The 14,151-nt window shown below is 40.0% G+C and overlaps 1 protein-coding gene across 1 annotated transcript in view; it reads left to right on the forward strand.

Moving 5' to 3' along the window:
* The first annotated feature begins 1,491 nt into the window (after positions 1-1,491).
* The window catches only part of Zfp980 (zinc finger protein 980), a 33,741-nt gene continuing 21,081 nt past the window's right edge, over positions 1,492-14,151 (forward strand). The window contains exons 1-2 of the mRNA NM_001103158.2: positions 1,492-1,643; positions 3,527-3,619. The gene's annotated coding sequence lies outside the window, so the exon portion shown is untranslated. The remainder of the gene's footprint in view (positions 1,644-3,526; positions 3,620-14,151) is intronic.

The following is a 14,151-nucleotide window of genomic DNA, read 5'->3' on the forward strand; positions in this document are numbered from 1 at the left end:
ACTTCCATGCTGGCCTAGAATCCATTTTAACTCTCACCGTCATCACAAAGTTTTTGAACCTCAGAACTCACAAGAGAATCCTGGAACTCATTACTTTTATGAAAAGAGTTGACCTCATGCCATATTCTCTAAGGGGACTTTGGTAATTCTTGAGTCTTCTTTTCCCAGCCTATGAAGATATGCATGGGTGTACATAGAGTATTATAGAGCACAGTCAGGGAATCTTCTATAAACAAATGGCTAAATAGTGCAGTATGTATTGTAGGTCTTTTTCTATTTCCTTCCTTCCTTCCTTCCTTCCTTCCTTCCTTCCTTCCTTCCTTCCTTCCTTCCTTCCTTCCTTCCTTCCTTCCTTCCTACCTTCCTTCCTACCTTCCTTCCTTCCTTCCTACCTTCCTTCCTACCTACCTTCCTTCCTTCCTCTCTTCCTCCCTTCCTTCTTTCCTTTCTTTATTCTTTCTTTTGACAAAAATCTAGACGCTTATTCAAAGAAATTTTTCTTTATTGCCTCACCCTTCAAGCAGTAAATAATATTGTGCCTAAACCTAACATCATTTTAATTCATCATTTTCTTTGACTAAGGTATCCAGCTCCTCTACCTTTTGTCCAAGTCTAATAATCTGTCTTTCACACGTTCTCTATGAGACATTATTATTTGCCTTATTGCATTTTCTTTTCAGGCTCTTTTCCTTGTTTATTTCTAAGCACATATTGAACTCAATTTTCATATCCTATGTTGTCCTCCTTTCCTTCAGGCTTTTGCTATTATTCTCTTGCCCACGAATCATTTTGTTCCTGTCCTCTATCAGTTGACATATGTGGCTTACACACTTTGATCTCTTTGATCATGACTCTGGGTTTTCAATTCTTTACCTAGGATATCATGTAAATTGCTCTCTTTATAAGATACATTCACAGTTGATAGTTTGAGCAAAAGACATTGTATCTTAGTTTTACTTTGTTTTGGGTATTGAGCATCAGAATTCAGAGGGACTGCTTATTGTGTGCATTTTTAGACTAGACTCATAATGTGAGAAGTTAGGCAGGATCTATTGTATCTGAAGGATTCAGAACCCAGATGCAGTGTCCTACTACATTCAGTTCTGGTCTAGTCTGGCAGTAACCTTGTGGGAAGCTGAGCAGAGTAGATCCTGAGAAGTTGTGTTTCCACAACAGAGTTGGAGGAGTGGTTCCTGATGGGGAGGGTGGGCCTCCTGAATGATTAGATAAGTTTAAGAAAAAGACAAAATAAAAACAAAGAATCAATCAATCAAAAAAAAATCAATCAATGAATTAAATAAGCAAGCAAGGAGGCAAAAATCCAAACCAACAAAAATTGCTCTGAAGAACTGGGAAGCTAATTAATTAAAAATTCCTGAAGGAGGTGGGCTTAGAAGAACATCAGGAAGCTGGTGAGTATTGGGCGGGTCCAGAAGGAGTGGCTCTGAGGAACCAAGAGGAAGTGACAGGAATTTCCACCATTCCAGCATTCTCAATGTATCTCGGCTGCCTCGTGGTCAGGAAGTCATGGAGGGAGACTAGTGCCTAGTGTGTGGGGAACCTGAAAACTTCCTTAAGCTGCAGTTGCTGTGCTGGCCTCCTAGGATATTCAGCAGCTGGTCCTGTCATCTGCCAGATCAGAGGTGCTGTTGGGCTGGGAAATGGGTAGGAGCGGGACAGGTGTGTGGAGCAGGGGTGCATTTTCTGTTGCCACTCTTACAATTCTGTTGTGGATATCTTACCATTATCAGGAAGTTTGAGTTCCTGTGAATTGAGTTTATGGTGATGTTTTAATTAATTTTATGGTTGCCAGAATATTTTTCTAAAACAACCCTGTAGATCCTTGGCCCTCTCTGGACTTTGTATACTATACCGGGAGGGTTGTCTTTGCAAAGGCCTTAATAAAGCTCCTCGAATTCAAATTCGTTCATGCTTTCTTAACTCCCCTGTTCCTCAATTTGCCATTTAATTTCCCTTTCTCCAGGGAACTGAGTAGGCATCCCGAGAGCGCTTTGTAGGTATTTGTCATATGGGGACCAGTACAGATTTGATCGAATTAGAAAATATTCCTTATAAAGCACCATCATATGGCTGTAAATATTAACATTAACCAAGCAAAGTTATAGTCTCCGTTATCTGAACACAGAGGTATATGCATACTTTGATGTAAATACATCATTGAGAAATGTGTCTACATATGCTTTGTTATTAATGTCACACCTTAGGTTTGAATAAAACATGAAGACAGGATTGCAGCAAGGTACTTGTGAGGAGAAATTTCCTTAAGGAAATGAGGACAACATAGGATATGAAAATTGAATTCAATAGGTGGTTATAAATACAAAAGAAAAGAAAAGAAAAGAAAAGAAAAGAAAAGAAAAGAAAAGAAAAGAAAAGAAAAGAAAAGAAAGAAGACCCTGAAAAGAAAATGTAGTCAGGTGAATAATAATCATTCATAGAGAATGTGTGTGAGACAGATTATCAGACTTGTAGATATATAGTAGGTTCTGTTAACCCTGAGTGTCACCAGAGAAAAACCAATTCCACCATGTGGGCCAGCTTTATCAAATAATACATCGAGACCAAGAGATATACTTTGGTCAAATGCTACAGGCATTTTATAGTCCACTGTAGTTTCCTATGAGGCTTTATTATTTTCCTAAGACATGCAACCCGCAGCACTTCAAGAAGATACCTGGTGAGGTGAATTTTTGACGTTTCAGTCTGAGGGAGAAAGCATTCAGAGATATCTGGCTGGTTCCAAACTGCACCAGGCTATCAGGTGGGGGGAGGGGAATTGAGGATGTGTTGGAGGATAGAGGGGCAGGTCAAGAGATAACCAGCAGCCAAGAAAGCACCTATCCAACTCTGACTTAATTGATATGTTAACAGGTACTCCAGGTAGCCATTCTTCCTGAATTTCTTTGAATTTTTCCAAGGTTCAGCCCAGCGTGCTGTGTGGTGATGATTTCAGGAGTAGGTATTTTAATAAGTGGAAAATTTACTATGGATTTTTTTCTTTTCTTTTTTTTTTTTTGTTTTTTGTTAATTGTTTTTTTCGAGACAGGGTTTCTCTGTGTAGCCCTGGCTGTCCTGGAACTCACTTTGTAGACTAGGCAGGCCTCGAACTCAGAAATCTGCCTGCCTCTGCCTCCCAAGTGCTGGGATTAAAGGTGTGCCACCGCCAGGCTTTTACTATGGATTAAGACAAAATTAGACAACATCCTTTGAATAATCTTGATCACTTACTTACTGGATTACTGTCTGGATTCTGGGTCAGAATAATTTTCTTCCAGTCTTCCCTCCTCCTCTTCTGTGTTGCTTGGAAAAAGACTCTGTATGTGTGTTAACTGTGTGGCTGACTCTCACATCTTTAGGGTAAACTGGAATACTCGGAGAAAAATAGGTATTCTCATGATATCTTCTCTTTCCTTCATATTTATCCTTTTCTCTGGCATTGACGTCTTTCATTTTTGTTCCATGAACAGTTCCATGTTCATTCTAAACTATATTTCCTCACTTTCAGGTCTCCATATGCTCAGTCAAATCTCCATAACTGTAAATCAACACTAAGAGCACTGGATAGTTAAGGTCAAGGACACTCTCACAAAGGATCCAGGTATGTTAGAGGTATTGAACAAGGGGTGGAGTGGGGCTCACCTGTCAGTACAAAGAGGACATGAATTTGATTTTGCCAGATTCTATTTCCTTAATGATTCTGGAAAAGAATAATACTAGATGTGATGATATGGATTTACCATGGAAGGCAATGCTGTCAGCTGTCACTTGATGTCAATATTTAATTAATTTTAATCCTGGGAAATTGCTGCTGCCCATTGAAATCAAAGTTTCTTTTATCCAGATTGAAAGCAGCATCAGGCTATGGGTGTGACAAGGGCAATTTATACATAAAGCAAATATCATCAGTAGATTCCCTCCTAGGGCCTGTGACCTTCCTTTTCGGATTTTTAGGCAGATTTTCACTGTAATCTATGGATTTTTTTTTTCCTGTGGAGCTTGAAACAGAAAACCTGTTACCCACAGATAGTCTTGCCAGTATCATAAAAATTTCCATGCCTTGTCTGGCAGATTCAGATTGCAGCAAGTAGGTTGAAAACCTGAGTATATACATTGATAACTCTGCTTCCTGCCCCAATTTGCCTATCAGTTTTTGTTACTATGGAAGTTACCACCAGCGTGTCTAAGATGTCTGTTGACAGTGTCTGATATGAGGTGGTTTTCTCCAGAAGGTCTACTTGCTTTCTGAATCACCTATTCTGTCCACTCTAAATGTTTTCCTGTCCTTGACCTGTGTTCTTATTGATGTTCTGTGTTGCATTAATCCCCATTAGAGTGGAATAATTATTTTTGACCTTCTCTGTCCTGTTTGCTTTAGTTTTGAGTCTGCTTGCCTTATTTCTGTGGTATGCTTCTTCTCTTATATTCTTGAGAACTTTTATACTGAGCAGTGTGTACTTTTTACCACAGGGCTGTATAAGTAAGTTTCATTCTCCTATTGTCACTGTAATTTGGGAGGATTCCTGCCTACATCTATTAACCTAGGCCTAGTCATGTAAGCTTCTACTCTCCATACAGTATTATCTAGGCCTGTTGTGTTTTCAGCCTCTGAAACTTGCTGCTGAAAAAGCCCCTCCTCCCCCACCTTCTTATTCCTTCTCAATGTTTACCTGGCTGATTCAATTTGGTTTTTCCAGCTCAAACTCCTCTCCGAGCAGAGTTCTTCTCTCAGACACTGAATTGTTCCACTTGGAATTAAATTAACTGTAGAAGTCTTTTCTCATCTTCTGGCTCCTTCTCTTTCTCCTGCTCATTCTGTCTTTGCCTGTGCCTAGCATGTTGTCTCTTCAGTCTGAGTCTGTAAAACTCTCAGAACCCAGGTGCAGTGTCCTAGTACATCCAGCTCTGGTCTAGTCTGGCAGCAACATTGTGGGGAAGCTGTGCAGAGAAATTCCAGAGAAGTTGTGTGAAAGGCAGCCTGCAACCGAGTTGGAGGAGTGGTTCCTGCTGGGGAGGGTGGGCTTCATGCATGATTAGATAAGTTTAAGAAAAAGACAAAATAAAAATGAAGAATCAACCAACCAATCAATCAATGAATTAAGTAAGCAAGCAATTAAAAATCCAAAACAATAAAAATTGCTGTGAAGAACTGGGAAGCTAATTAAAAAGGTCCTGAAGTAGGTGGGCTTAGAAGAATTGCAGGAAGTTGCTGAATATTGGGCGGGTTCAGAAGGAGGGGCTCTGAGGAGCCAGGCAGAAGTGACAGGAAGTTCCATCTTTTCAGCATTCTCCTTGTACCTTGGCTGCCTCATGGTCAGGAAGTCCTGGAGGAAGACTAGTGCCTAGTATTTGCAGAACCTGAAAACTTCCTTGCTGACCTCCTAGGACATTGAGCAGCTGGTCCTGTCACCTTTCAGGTCAGAGGAGCTGTTGGGCTATGAAATAGGGAGGAGCAGGGCAGGCTTGTGGAGCAGGGTGCATTTTCTGTCGCTACTCTTCACAATTCTGTTGTGGATATCTTACTATTGTCAGGAAGTTTGAGATCCTGTGAATTGGGTTCATGGTGATGTTTTAATCAATTTTCTGGTTGCCAGAATATTTTTCTAAAGTATCCTTGTAGATCCTTGGCTGCATCTGGAGTTTGTATACCGGGAGGTTTGTCTTTGCAAAAGCCTTTATAAAGCTCCTGTAATTCAAATTCGTTCATGCTTTCTTAACTCCCCTGTTCCTCAATTTGCCATTTCATTTCCCTTTCTCCAGGGAACTGAGTAGGCATCCCGAGAGAGCTTTGTAGATATTTGTCATATGGGCATTGGTGGAGATTTGATTGAATTAGAAAATTTACATTATAAAGCACCATCATATGGCTGTAAACATTAACATTAACCTAACAAAGTTATAGTCTCCATTAGTTTCACACTGAGGCATATGCACTCTTTGATGTAAATACAGCATCCAGAGATGCATCTTCATAGTCTTAGTTATTAATGTTACACCTTAGGTTTCATTGAAGCATGAAGACAGGATTGCAGCAATGTACAATTGAGGAGAAGATATATAGTAGGTTCTGTTAACCCTTAGTGTCGTCAGAGAAAAAACAATTCTACAATGTTGGAAAGCTTTTTAAAATATTACATCTTGACCAAGAGATGGACTTTGGTCACTTCCTACTGCCAGTTTTATATGCCCTGTCGTTTTCTGTAAGGCTTTATTATTTTCCTAAGACCTGCAACCTGCAGAGCTGCAAGAAGATAGTTGGTTTTTGGGCTAATAATTGGGTTCTTGGGTGGGGTTAATTTTTGGCATTTCAGCGTGAGGGAGAAAGCATTTAGAGTTATCTCTTTGGGTCCAGACTGAACCAGTTCAGCAGGTGGGGAGAAGGGAATTGAAAATGAGAAGGAGAATAGAGGTCAGGCCAAGAGTTAACCAGGAGCCAAGAAAGCACCATCCCAATCCCTGTCTTCATTGATATGTTAATAGTTACCCCAGTTAGCCTTTCCTCCTGAATTCTAATCCTCCCAGGTTCAGCCCAGCATGCTGTGAGAGGATGACTCTAGGCCAAGCTATTTTTATAAATAGAAAACTTACTATGGATTAGGACAAAATTAAACAGCACCTTTAAAATAATTATAATTGCTCACTTTCTTAAGAAAAATGACTCCTTGTTTCATGAAAAGCACTTTGCCCATACACAGTCATGGTTTGTTGAGTGCTACACTGTGGACTTCTTGCAGGTGTGGTAATTGTTAGACCCTGCATTCAGGGCTTTTTCAGAGATCTCTTGTTGGAGAAGTTCAACAGTTTGGATCCTGCATGTCATAATAGTTTTCTCACATTCTTCCTTGTTCCTCAGTGTTTCTGGGAAAGGGACTCTGTGTGTTAACTGTGTGACTGACTCTAGGTAAACTGAAATCCTCAGGGAAAAAGAGACATTCTCATGATATCTTCTCTTTCCTTCATGTTTATCCTTTCGCCTGGTGTTGGCCTCCTTCATTTTTTGTCACATGAAAAGGTCCAGGTTCTTTTGAATGATATTTTCCCATTTTCAGGTCTCCATTTTCTCAGCCAAATCTGCATAAATATAAATCAATTCTAAGAGCCCTAGATGGTAAAGGCCAAGGAGACTCTATTGAAGGATCCAGGTGTGTTAGAGGCTTTGAACAAGGGCTGGGGTGGGGCTCACCTGCCAGGACATGAATTTGGAAGACAAAGACAAAGAGGACATGAATTTGGTCTTGACAGCTTCTGTTTCATTAATGATTCTGAAAGATTTCACTAAGAATATTAGATGTGATGATATGGATTTCCCATGGTAGGCAGTGCTGTCAGCTGTCACTTCATGTCAATATTTAATTAATTTTGATGCTGGGAAATTGCTGTTGCCCATTGAAATCAAAGTTTCTTTTACCCAGACTGAAAACAGCATCAGCTAATGTGTTTGAAAAGGGCCATTTACACAGGAAGCAAATGTCAGTCTTGGATTCCCTCCCAGGGCCTGTGACCTTCCTCATTGGATTTTAGCCAGATTCTCTGTTTAGTCTATGTATGTTTCTCCTGAGGAGCCGGCCTCAGCTTGAACAGGAAAGCCTTTTGTTACCCACAGATAGCCTTGCCACTATGATACTGGAGGCCATGCCTTGCCTTGCAGATTGAGATTGTAGCACACAGGATACAAATCTGGGTATGGCCATTGATAACTCTGCCTCCTGCCCCAGTTTGCATAGCAGTTTCTGGACACTGAATGCTACCACCAGAGAGTCCATCCACAATATTTGTTGACAGAGTGGATGGTCTGATCTGAGTTGTTCTTCTCCAGAAGATGCACTTGCTTTCTGAATCACATCTTCGGTCCAGTCTACACGAGTTTAAGTCCTTGAATTGTGTTCACACTGATGCAGTTTGTTGAATTTGGCCTTATTTTATTGTGGATGCCAACAAGAGCTTCCTTACAGGAGGCTGATATAGCTGTCTCCTGAGAGGCTCTATTAGTGTCTGACAAATACAGAAGTGGGTGCTCACAGTCATCCATTGGACAGTGCAGAGGGTCCCCAATGAAAGAGCTAGTGAAATTACCCAAAGAGCTGAAGTGGATTACAGCCCCAGAGTAGGAACAAAAATATGAACTAACCAGTATCCCTAGAGCTCCTGGAGACTAAACCACCAACCAAAGAAAACACATGGTGGGACTCATGGCTCTAGCTACATATGTAGGTGATGATGGCCTAGATGGTCATCAATGGGAGGAGAGGCCTTTGGTCCTGTGAAAGTTCTATGCCAGAGTAAAGGGGAACACCTGGGCCAGGAAGCCGGAGAGGGTCAGTTGGTTAGCAGGGGGAGAGGCAATAGGATAGGGGATTTTTGGAGAGGAAACGAGGAAAGTGGTTAACATTTGAAATGTAAATGAAGAAAATATCAAATAAAAAAATGAAAAAAAAAAGGGTGGAATAATGACTTTTCTGCCTTTTCTGGACTGTTTGGTTTAGTTTCAAGTCTCTTTCCATTTGTTTTCTGAGGTGTGTTTCTCTCTCCTTACATTCTAGAAAGCTTTTATAGTGAGTGGTATTAGATTTTCCACAGGACTGTAAAATTAACCTTTATTCTCCTATTATAATTATTGTCTGGGAGGCTGACTGCCTCTGTCTAATTACCATGGCCTAGTCCTGTAAGCCTCTAGCCTCTAAGTAATCTTATTTAGTCCTAGAGTGTTTTCAGCCTCTGAAATTTCCTGCTGAGTAAGCTCCCCCTTTCTTCTTTGTTCATTTCAAATCCTTTTTTTTTTTTTAATTTTATTTTTTTGGTTTTTCTGACAGGGTTTCTCTGGGTAGAGTCCTTGCTGCTCTGGAACTCACTCTGCAGACCAGGTTGGCCTGGAACTCAGAAAAGTGCTGGGATTAAAGGCATGCACCACCACTGCCCAGCCTCATTTGAACTCTTAACTGGATGGTTCATTTCAGCTGTTCAGGCTCAAACTACTCTTCCAGCTGACTCATTCAGCCTGGTTCTCAGACACTGAATTGCTCTGCTTGGCCTTAAATTAACTGTAGCAATCTCATTTTTAAATCCTCTGGCTCCTTCTCTTTCTCCTGCTCATTCTGTCTTTGCCCGTGTCTAGCATGTTCCCTCTTCAATCTGAGTCTGTAAAACTCTCCCAGTAAAACTGTGTCCTTCTCCCTCTCTGTGGCTCTACTCTCTCAACTGTACTGTACTGCAGCCCATCCACTCTACTGTATTCCTTTACCATTCTCTTCTTCCTGTACTGTCTTTCTCTCCCTTAAGTAGCTTCCCCTTCCTCTCTCACCTCAGGAGTGTTGGGCATATCCTGTTCTCTAAGATCTTTCTCTGATATTTCACATTTTCTGCCATTCAATTAGACAACACTTTCAAACATGTGCACCTCCTTCTACTTAGTAAATGTACTTTCGTTGTTTGGGATTAGAGCAAATCCTAAAGGCTTGCTTGTATTCCAACCACAGTGAGGAAAGCTGTGTGCCTTGTGAACCACACCCTAAGTCGGAACAGGCTTGAATATCCCTACACAATAGTTTAGTTTGGCAGAATTTCTTCCTGAACTGAAAACCAAGATTCACAAATAATAGTCTTCATTATGTAGATAGCTGTGCTATCTATTCTGACTTCTACCAAGAGTTTCATTTTGAACTTCTTTGCTGATTGGTCAATGAAAATCTGTTCTTTGCGAGACTGTATTCCTTAGCATTTGCAATCTAGGTTTGCGGGCATTGTAAGTGGCAAAAATATGGTTCCTATTGTCTCCATTCTTTGTATGAGAGAGAGCTTTACTATGTAGGACATGAGGAATATTTCCTACTTTTCTTATATTCATTCATTCTTCACAAAAAAGATGTGTTATTCCCAAAGTTCTAATGAAAATGTTATGTCTTATTCTTTTGTGCATATTTTCATTAGTTTATTTTCTATGTAGGTTTTTGAGTAAAAAGGTGTCTAAACTTATATATACTAAGTTCAAATATATGTTTTACACTGTCAATACTTGTAGCCACTTTTCTGAATTTAACATTACAGTTGCCAGTTATTTTCTCTCAGGACTTGAAAAATATGATTCCATGCTCTCCTGATTTTAAGCTATGGATAAATATTTAGTACTACTGTATGCTAATATAATATCACCTCTTTTGATGGTAAGGGCTAGGACAAGACATCTGGAAAGAGATAAACATTGTTACAGCACTTGGATGTGACAATAGGCAGATACACCAGAGAGTACAGGAATCCAATATCTGAGAGACTTTCCTCGGGAATGTGAGGCTAGAATGCTATGGCCTTCTAGTACTCAAGAGTCCCAATGTTTGCACACTGCATGTTGCTATTTGAGTTTATCTACTGTAAAACAGATGTGATGAAACAAGTGATAGTAAACTTTGACTGGAAGGCTCAAGCATTTGGAATTGTGTCTATTCAGAATCAGGTATGTATTTGAGGAAATGTCAGTTGCAAGATTTAAAGTCGAAGCCCTAGTGTTCATATTGACTTCATGGTGGAAGTAGGTAAACCCATGGGTTATTCTTCCCATTCTAGAATGAGCTCTTGTTCAGTCTCCATGAAATGGAAGATGTGCTTTTCCTGTTATACAATTAGACAAAACAATTCCAGGACACACATTTATTTTATGTATTTCTTCCTTTTGAACTTAAAGTACAGCATCTGTCACTGAAGCAGGAATTTATGTTCTGTTGGTGGTAGAAATGACAACGATACTCAGCCTGTATGTCACAGGTAAGAGTCATGAAGTGACATACTTTGAAAAATGTCCTCATTACTCCCTGAAAATTCATGTATTCCTATGCCCATTTTTTAATTATACACTTGATGCTGTCTGTCTACAAATGCCCAGGGCATCAAGTTTTGAGTATTGTAAATTTATGACAGCAATGTATTTTTCCCTGCATCTCCAATTTCTGTTTTACAGAAATTCCTGTTGTCAGTAAATTTTCCATCACACGGATTACGGATTATACTCAGTTCATGCATATTACAATTGTTAGAATATTCACAGAGAAACGTTCTGGTAGAGGATCTTCATTATCTGGTTTCTTTGGTATTGCAGATATTACAAAGCTCCTAGAGTTCACTTTAATCTGTGATCTCTAAATCCCCTAGTGCTTGTGTTTTCAGGTGAATGGCCTTCGCACATGACTTGCCCCAGAGTGCTTGCCAAGTTAACATCTCTTCTTTCCCTGTCCCATCCCTTGTTATTCATGTTTTCATCCTATCCTTGTGTTTCATGTATGTTCTGAGGAAGGTTTTGAATGGGTATCCATGCTGTCGTATATTCATAATTCCATGTTCCATGGTATATGACAGCATGGATTTCCATAACTCCACTTCCTCCTTCTTTTACAGTGTTGCCTTTTCCCCACTGCTGGCTTTTTATTCAGCTCTCTCTGAATTGGCAGTTTCCCTCTACAATTCATGTTTGTTTGACTTAGGCTGAAAACACCAACAATTTAAATGTATTTCTGTATTTCTACATATATCAGTGTGTCAGTTAAAATTCACTTTTGGGCCTGTGATATTTAGAGTGACTTTTGACCAGCTTCCAGTGCCATGTCTGTATTTCCTTTGTAGGCTGACCTCAATTCAAAGCAGTAAAGTTTCTTTACCCACTTGTCACTACTACACTGGTCGACATACATTGTCAGACAGGATGGTATTACAGCACAAGGGTCAGCATCTAGGGAGAACCATTAATGACACCTTACACCCATCAGCCTACAGAGCCCCTTTTAGCAGTTTGTATGCAAAACCAGTATATCCAAGATCCTTTAGACACTGAATGGTCTTCTGACTTCTCAGATTATTCTTTAGGAATGTATAAAACCAAGTCATATTTTTCTTGTATTTTTCTGTAGCTTATTAAATATATTATCAGATTGAATTATTCTCTGGGGATATTGCCAGCTCTTGAGTTGAAGTATTATGTTTCTTGTAATGTGAGAATATGTGCCTTCCTTGTATCCTTATTTGAACATTAAAATATTCTAAGTCTTACTTGCTCTTTGCAAGCATTGCTGCACTGAGATAAGTTAGTGTGGAGGCTTTGCACATCCTTGTCTGTCTTCTGAGTAGAGTAGAATGATGACAGCTGTCTTCAGTATGTGTAGTGATAGGTTTATGATGTTGGCTATTATCCTCATTAGACTCAGTAATGTTCCTTCTGTTCCACATTCTTCAGAGCTTTCATAGTGATCCACTGTGATATTTTGCCCTAGGCTTTCATAGATATATTGATATATATCTATCAGTGAGCTTTCTCCCACTGATTATACATAGTTTATGCCTTGAGTTGTTTGATTTGTACTTGCTAAAACAGTTTTGAATCTCTGTCATGAAATCAAGTTGAGTTTACTTTCTGCATCTATTAGAGAGAAACTTTTTAAAAGTTGCCCTGTAGCACCCATACTGTTATTATTTTCTGTGCGCATGTTTTCGTGGTCATTTGCTTTTGGACCCAGGTAAGGTCAGCTTTGTGTGATGGCTGTACCATATTCCCCTTCTTTCTGTGTTCTGCACTGTTTTCTGGGCAAATTTCTTGTGGGATTTTTCAGAAGACATTTGTGACTTTGGTGCAGCATTTGATTATTCCTGAGAAAGTGCTAGAAGGAACACTGAGAGCCTGGGTTTCTGCACTTGATTATTCCCTAGCCTAGTGTTTGTTGTTCCTAGGAAATCAATATTTCCCTCGTCAATTCTCATTCATTTTCTGACTTTCCAAGGTACTTTATAATCTGCTTTTTCTCATTGTCAATGCATACTTCTGAGGCCAGGGCGTTGAAAGAGATCATTCATATACCTGTTAAATGCCAAGAGAAATATTTGACATGAGAGAAATATAAGGTCAAAGAAATACATAAAAAGCACTGAATATTTGCTGATATCATGTGTCCCTGTGTCTCTGAATCTCGCCGGCAAGAACACACACACAGGACAAACTCGGATCCTTCTGCAGCAAAGCTTTAATGCATCTCGAGAGATAGATGATCAGCTTCTGGGGAGGAGGAGACCCAGAGCACCGGAAACTCGGTCCTTTTATAGACCACGAAGAGCGGTTGGAGATGTGCCTTGCCCTGATTGGCTGCTCACCATCAACCCAGATGATGCCACGGGACAGGCAGGGCACAAGGAATGGAAAAATACCCCAGCACATGCGCAGACTACTTGTTTACCAGTTAGAACACCGAATGTCAGCACTATCTTGTAATGGTGACTGCAAGGGCGGCTCCTCACAATCATGGTCATGACAACTTTCTTCAGCAATAGTATCTCCATGTTCAGAATGAATTCTTATGTTTTTATTTATGCATAAACATATGTATGTATGTGTGCATATATGTGTATGTATGTGTATTGGTATGTATGCCAGGAGACCATTATCACACATTCTTTCTTTCATGTTAACCTTTAAGAGTGGTGGCTAGAGATGAAATCTGTAACAGCTAGGCTCCGAAGAGTGTCATTGCATTCATATTTATTACTGATTGGGAACCTCAGAACTGCCTGGAACAATGCCACAATGCAGATACATGCTTGTTGAGGATGATGTTCCAACGGTGATATTATTTAACAGATTTGATATAAGGAGGGAATCCTTCCAAGGGCATACCCTCAAATGATTCATTTTATCTCTGTGCATATATATTCTCCCTGGCAGCCATCAGTGAGTTTCTACCATGTCTTCTCCTTGATTTTGTATGTCAATATATTTTATGAAATATGCTCTCAACATGAAATATAATCATAGTAACACTATTCATAAAATTGCATATGAAGTTATATACAAGTCAAATGTCATTTTTACACTAAAGACACTTAACTTGATTATTTTTAATTAAATTTATAAAATTTTTTCCACACCCCATCCCATCCCTTCTCCCCTTCCTCCAAGAGGATGTCTGCATGCCCCACCATCCCACCAGGCCTCCCCAATACTACGTGCATCTTCTTTCACTGAGGTCAGACCAGGCAGTCATCCACTGTTTATTTGTCATGGTCTTCATGTCAGCTGCTGTATGCTGCCTGGTTGTTGGCCCTTTTTCTGAGAGACCTTGGGGGCGGGTGTCCCGTTCAGTTGAGACTGCTGGTATATGGATGGGGCCA

Source organism: Mus musculus, chromosome 4 (genome assembly GCF_000001635.26).
Source record: "Mus musculus strain C57BL/6J chromosome 4, GRCm38.p6 C57BL/6J".
NCBI classification, from domain to species: Eukaryota; Metazoa; Chordata; class Mammalia; order Rodentia; family Muridae; genus Mus; species Mus musculus.